Raw genomic sequence first — 6,936 nt, forward strand, 5'->3', positions numbered from 1 at the left:
CTAGGCAACTGGTTGCCATGGCGATGGTTGCTAGGCAACTGGTTGCCATGGCGACGGTTGCTAGGCAACTGGTTGCCATGGCGATGGTTGCCATGGTGACGGTTGCTAGTCAACTGGTTGCCATGGCGATGGTTGCTAGGCAACTGGTTGCCATGGCGAAGGTTGCTAGGCAACGGGTTGCCATGGCGACGGTTGCTAGGCAACTGGTTGCCATGGCGATGGTTGCTAGGCAACTGGTTGCCATGGTGACGGTTGCTAGGCAACTGGTTGCCATGGCGATGGTTGCTAGGCAACTGGTTGCCATGGTGATGGTTGCTAGGCAACTGGTTGCCATGGCGATGGTTGCTTGGCAACTGGTTGCCATGGCGACGGTTGCTAGGCAACTGGTTGCCATGGCGATGGTTGCTAGGCAACTGGTTGCCATGGCGATGGTTGCTAGGCAACTGGTTGCCATGGCGATGGTTGCTAGGCAACTGGTTGCCATGGCGACGGTTGCTAGGCAACTGGTTGCCATGGCGACGGTTGCTAGGCAACTGGTTGCCATGGCGATGGTTGCCATGGTGATAATTGCTAGGCAACTGGTTGCCATGGCGACGGTTGCTAGACAACTGGTTGCCATGGCAACGGTTGCTAGGCAACTGGTTGCCATGGCGACGGTTGCTAGGCAACTGGTTGCCATGGCAACGGTTGCTAGGCAACTGGTTGCCATGGCGACGGTTGCTAGGCAACTGGTTGCCATGGCGATGGTTGCTAGGCAACTGGTTGCCATGGCAATGGTTGCTAGGCAACTGGTTGCCATGGCAATGGTTGCTAGGCAACTGGTTGCCATGGCGATGGTTGCCATTGCGATGGTTGCTAGGCAACTGGTTGCCATGGCGATGGTTGCTAGGCAACTGGTTGCCATGGCGACGGTTGCTAGGCAACTGGTTGCCATGGCGACGGTTGCTAGGCAACTGGTTGCCATGGCGACGGTTGCTAGGCAACTGGTTGCCATGGCGACGGTTGCTAGGCAACTGGTTGCCATGGCGATGGTTGCTAGGCAACTGGTTGCCATGGCGATGGTTGCTAGGCAACTGGTTGCCATGGCGATGGTTGCCATGGTGATGGTTGCTAGGCAACTGGTTGCCATGGTGACGGTTGCAAGGCAACTGGTTGCCATGGCGACGGTTGCTAGGCAACTGGTTGCCATGGCGACGGTTGCTAGGCAACTGGTTGCCATGGCGACAGTTACTAGGCAACTGGTTGCCATGGCGATGGTTGCTAGGCAACTGGTTGCCATGGCGATGGTTGCCATGGCGACGGTTGCTAGGCAACTGGTTGCCATGGTGATGGTTGCTAGGCAACTTGTTGCCATGGCGACGGTTGCTAGGCAACTGGTTGCCATGGCAACGGTTGCTAGGCAACTGGTTGCCATGGCGATGGTTGCCATGGCGATGGTTGCTAGGCAACTGGTTGCCATGGCGATGGTTGCTAGGCAACTGGTTGCCATGGCGATGGTTGCTAGGCAACTGGTTGCCATGGCGACGGTTGCTAGGCAACTGGTTGCCATGGCGACGGTTGCTAGGCAACTGGTTGCCATGGCGATGGTTGCCATGGTGATAATTGCTAGGCAACTGGTTGCCATGGAGACAGTTGCTAGACAACTGGTTGCCATGGTGATGGTTGCTAGGCAACTGGTTGCCATGGCGATGGTTGCTTGGCAACTGGTTGCCATAGCGATGGTTGCTAGGCAACTGGTTGCCATGGCGATGGTTGCCATGGCGATGGTTGCTAGGCAACTGGTTGCCATGGCGATGGTTGCTAGGCAACTGGTTGCCATGGTGATGGTTGCTAGGCAACTGGTTGCCATGGCGACGGTTGCTAGGCAACTGGTTGCCATGGCGACGGTTGCTAGGCAACTGGTTGCCATGGCGACAGTTGCCATGGCGACGGTTGCTAGGCAACTGGTTGCCATGGCGATGGTTGCTAGGCAACTGGTTGCCATGGCGACGGTTGCTAGGCAACTGGTTGCCATGGCGACGGTTGCTAGGCAACTGGTTGCCATGGCGATGGTTGCTAGGCAACTGGTTGCCATGGCGATGGTTGCTAGGCAACTGGTTGCCATGGCGACAGTTGCCATGGCGATGGTTGCTAGGCAACTGGTTGCCATGGCGACGGTTGCTAGGCAACTGGTTGCCATGGTGACGGTTGCTAGGCAACTGGTTGCCATGGCAACGGTTGCTAAGCAACTGGTTGCCATGGCGATGGTTGCTAGGCAACTGGTTGCCATGGCGATGGTTGCCATGGCGACGGTTCCTAGGCAACTGGTTGTCATGGCGATGGTTGCTAGGCAACTGGTCGCCATGGCGATGGTTGCCATGGTGACGGTTGCTAGGCAACTGGTTGCCATGGCGACAGTTGCTAGGCAACTGGTTGCCATGGCGAAGGTTGCTAGGCAACTGGTTGCCATGGCGATGGTTGCTAGGCAACTGGTTGCCATGGCGACGGTTGCTAGGCAACTGGTTGCCATGGCGACGGTTGCTAGGCAACTGGTTGCCATGGCGACGGTTGCCATGGCGCCGGTTACTAGGCAACTGGTTGCCATGGTGACAGTTGATAGGCAACTGGTTGCCATGGCGACAGTTGCCATGGCGACGGTTGCTAGGCAACTGGTTGCCATGGCGATGGTTGCTAGGCAACTGGTTGCCATGGCGACGGTTGCTAGGCAACTGGTTGCCATGGCGACGGTTGCTAGGCAACTGGTTGCCATGGCGATGGTTGCTAGGCAACTGGTTGCCATGGCGATGGTTGCTAGGCAACTGGTTGCCATGGCGACAGTTGCCATGGCGATGGTTGCTAGGCAACTGGTTGCCATGGCGACGGTTGCTAGGCAACTGGTTGCCATGGCGACGGTTGCTAGGCAACTGGTTGCCATGGCGATGGTTGCTAGGCAACTGGTTGCCATGGCAATGGTTGCTAGGCAACTGGTTGCCATGGCGATGGTTGCTAGGCAACTGGTTGCCATGGCGATGGTTGCCATGGTGATAATAGCTAGGCAACTGGTTGCCATGGCAACGGTTGCTAGGCAACTGGTTGCCATGGCGACGGTTGCTAGGCAACTGGTTGCCATGGCGATGGTTGCTAGGCAACTGGTTGCCATGGCAATGGTTGCTAGGCAACTGGTTGCCATGGCAATGGTTGCTAGGCAACTGGTTGCCATGGCGATGGTTGCCATTGCGATGGTTGCTAGGCAACTGGTTGCCATGGCGATGGTTGCTAGGTAATTGGTTGCCATGGCGACGGTTGCTAGACAACTGGTTGCCATGGTGATGGTTGCTAGGCAACTGGTTGCCATGGCGATGGTTGCTAGGCAACTGGTTGCCATGGCGATGGTTGCTAGGCAACTGGTTGCCATGGCAATGGTTGCCATGGTGATGGTTGCTAGGCAACTGGTTGCCATGGTGACGGTTGCAAGGCAACTGGTTGCCATGGCGACGGTTGCTAGGCAACTGGTTGCCATGGCGACGGTTGCTAGGCAACTGGTTGCCATGTCGATGGTTGCTAGGCAACTGGTTGCCATGGCGATGGTTGCCATGGTGATGGTTGCTAGGCAACTGGTTGCCATGGCGATGGTTGCTAGGCAACTGGTTGCCATGGCGATGGTTGCTAGGCAACTGGTTGCCATGGCGATGGTTGCTACGCAATTGGTTGCCATGGCGACAGTTGCTTGGCAACTGGTTGCCATGGCGACGGTTGCTAGGCAACTGGTTGCCATGGCGATGGTTGCCATGGCGATGGTTGCTAGGCAACTGGTTGCCATGGCGATGGTTGCTAGGCAACTGGTTGCCATGGCGATGGTTGCTAGGCAACTGGTTGCCATGGCGACGGTTGCTAGGCAACTGGTTGCCATGGTGACAGTTGCTAGGCAACTGGTTGCCATGGCGATGGATGCCATGGTGATAATTGCTAGGCAACTGGTTGCCATGGCGACGGTTGCTAGACAACTGGTTGCCATGGCAACGGTTGCTAGGCAACTGGTTGCCATGGCGATGGTTGCTAGGCAACTGGTTGCCATGGCGATGGTTGCTAGGCAACTGGTTGCCATGGCAATGGTTGCTAGGCAACTGGTTGCCATGGCGACGGTTGCTATGCAACTGGTTGCCATGTCGATGGTTACCATGGCGACGGTTGCTAGGCAACTGGTTGCCATGGCGATGGTTGCTAGGCAACTGGTTGCCATGGCGATGGTTGCTAGGCAACTGGTTGCCATGGCGATGGTTGCCATGGTGATGGTTGCCATGGTGATGGTTGCTAGGCAACTGGTTGCCATGGCGACAGTTGCTAGTCAACTGGTTGCCATGGCGATGGTTGCTAGGCAACTGGTTGCCATGGCGAAGGTTGCTAGGCAACTGGTTGCCATGGCGATGGTTGCTAGGCAACTGGTTGCCATGGCGACGGTTGCTAGGCAACTGGTTGCCATGGTGACGGTTGCTAGGCAACTGGTTGCCATGGCGACGGTTGCTAGGCAACTGGTTGCCATGGTGATGGTTGCTAGGCAACTGGTTGCCATGGCGATGGTTGCTTGGCAACTGGTTGCCATAGCGATGGTTGCTAGGCAACTGGTTGCCATGGCGATGGTTGCCATGGCGATGGTTGCTAGGCAACTGGTTGCCATGGCGATGGTTGCTAGGCAACTGGTTGCCATGGTGATGGTTGCTAGGCAACTGGTTGCCATGGCGACGGTTGCTAGGCAACTGGTTGCCATGGCGACGGTTGCTAGGCAACTGGTTGCCATGGCGACAGTTGCCATGGCGACGGTTGCTAGGCAACTGGTTGCCATGGCGATGGTTGCTAGGCAACTGGTTGCCATGGCGACGGTTGCTAGGCAACTGGTTGCCATGGCGACGGTTGCTAGGCAACTGGTTGCCATGGCGATGGTTGCTAGGCAACTGGTTGCCATGGCGATGGTTGCTAGGCAACTGGTTGCCATGGCGACAGTTGCCATGGCGATGGTTGCTAGGCAACTGGTTGCCATGGCGACGGTTGCTAGGCAACTGGTTGCCATGGTGACGGTTGCTAGGCAACTGGTTGCCATGGCAACGGTTGCTAAGCAACTGATTGCCATGGCGATGGTTGCTAGGCAACTGGTTGCCATGGCGATGGTTGCCATGGCGACGGTTCCTAGGCAACTGGTTGTCATGGCGATGGTTGCTAGGCAACTGGTCGCCATGGCGATGGTTGCCATGGTGACGGTTGCTAGGCAACTGGTTGCCATGGCGACGGTTGCTAGGCAACTGGTTGCCATGGCGAAGGTTGCTAGGCAACTGGTTGCCATGGCGATGGTTGCTAGGCAACTGGTTGCCATGGCGACGGTTGCTAGGCAACTGGTTGCCATGGCGACGGTTGCTAGGCAACTGGTTGCCATGGCGCCGGTTACTAGGCAACTGGTTGCCATGGTGACAGTTGATAGGCAACTGGTTGCCATGGCGATGGTTGCTAGGCAACTGGTTGCCATGGCAACGGTTGCAAGGCAACTGGTTGCCATGGCGACGGTTGCTAGGCAACTGGTTGCCATGGCGACGGTTGCTAGGCAACTGGTTGCCATGGCGACGGTTGCTAGGCAACTGGTTGCCATGGCGACAGTTGCCATGGCGACGGTTGCTAGGCAACTGGTTGCCATGGCGATGGTTGCTAGGCAACTGGTTGCCATGGCGACGGTTGCTAGGCAACTGGTTGCCATGGCGACGGTTGCTAGGCAACTGGTTGCCATGGCGATGGTTGCTAGGCAACTGGTTGCCATGGCGACGGTTGCTAGGCAACTGGTTGCCATGGCGACGGTTGCTAGGCAACTGGTTGCCATGGCGATGGTTGCTAGGCAACTGGTTGCCATGGCAATGGTTGCTAGGCAACTGGTTGCCATGGCGATGGTTGCTAGGCAACTGGTTGCCATGGCGATGGTTGCCATGGTGATAATAGCTAGGCAACTGGTTGCCATGGCAACGGTTGCTAGGCAACTGGTTGCCATGGCGACGGTTGCTAGGCAACTGGTTGCCATGGCGATGGTTGCTAGGCAACTGGTTGCCATGGCAATGGTTGCTAGGCAACTGGTTGCCATGGCAATGGTTGCTAGGCAACTGGTTGCCATGGCGATGGTTGCCATTGCGATGGTTGCTAGGCAACTGGTTGCCATGGCGATGGTTGCTAGGTAATTGGTTGCCATGGCGACGGTTGCTAGACAACTGGTTGCCATGGTGATGGTTGCTAGGCAACTGGTTGCCATGGCGATGGTTGCTAGGCAACTGGTTGCCATGGCGATGGTTGCTAGGCAACTGGTTGCCATGGCAATGGTTGCCATGGTGATGGTTGCTAGGCAACTGGTTGCCATGGTGACGGTTGCAAGGCAACTGGTTGCCATGGCGACGGTTGCTAGGCAACTGGTTGCCATGGCGACGGTTGCTAGGCAACTGGTTGCCATGTCGATGGTTGCTAGGCAACTGGTTGCCATGGCGATGGTTGCCATGGTGATGGTTGCTAGGCAACTGGTTGCCATGGCGATGGTTGCTAGGCAACTGGTTGCCATGGCGATGGTTGCTAGGCAACTGGTTGCCATGGCGATGGTTGCTACGCAACTGGTTGCCATGGCGACAGTTGCTTGGCAACTGGTTGCCATGGCGACGGTTGCTAGGCAACTGGTTGCCATGGCGATGGTTGCCATGGCGATGGTTGCTAGGCAACTGGTTGCCATGGCGATGGTTGCTAGGCAACTGGTTGCCATGGCGATGGTTGCTAGGCAACTGGTTGCCATGGCGACGGTTGCTAGGCAACTGGTTGCCATGGTGACGGTTGCTAGGCAACTGGTTGCCATGGCGATGGATGCCATGGTGATAATTGCTAGGCAACTGGTTGCCATGGCGACGGTTGCTAGACAACTGGTTGCCATGGCAACGGTTGCTAGGC

The sequence above is a fragment of the Taudactylus pleione genome, unplaced genomic scaffold (genome assembly GCF_031769625.1).
Source record: "Taudactylus pleione unplaced genomic scaffold, aTauple2 ptg000628l, whole genome shotgun sequence".
NCBI classification, from domain to species: domain Eukaryota; kingdom Metazoa; phylum Chordata; class Amphibia; order Anura; family Myobatrachidae; genus Taudactylus; species Taudactylus pleione.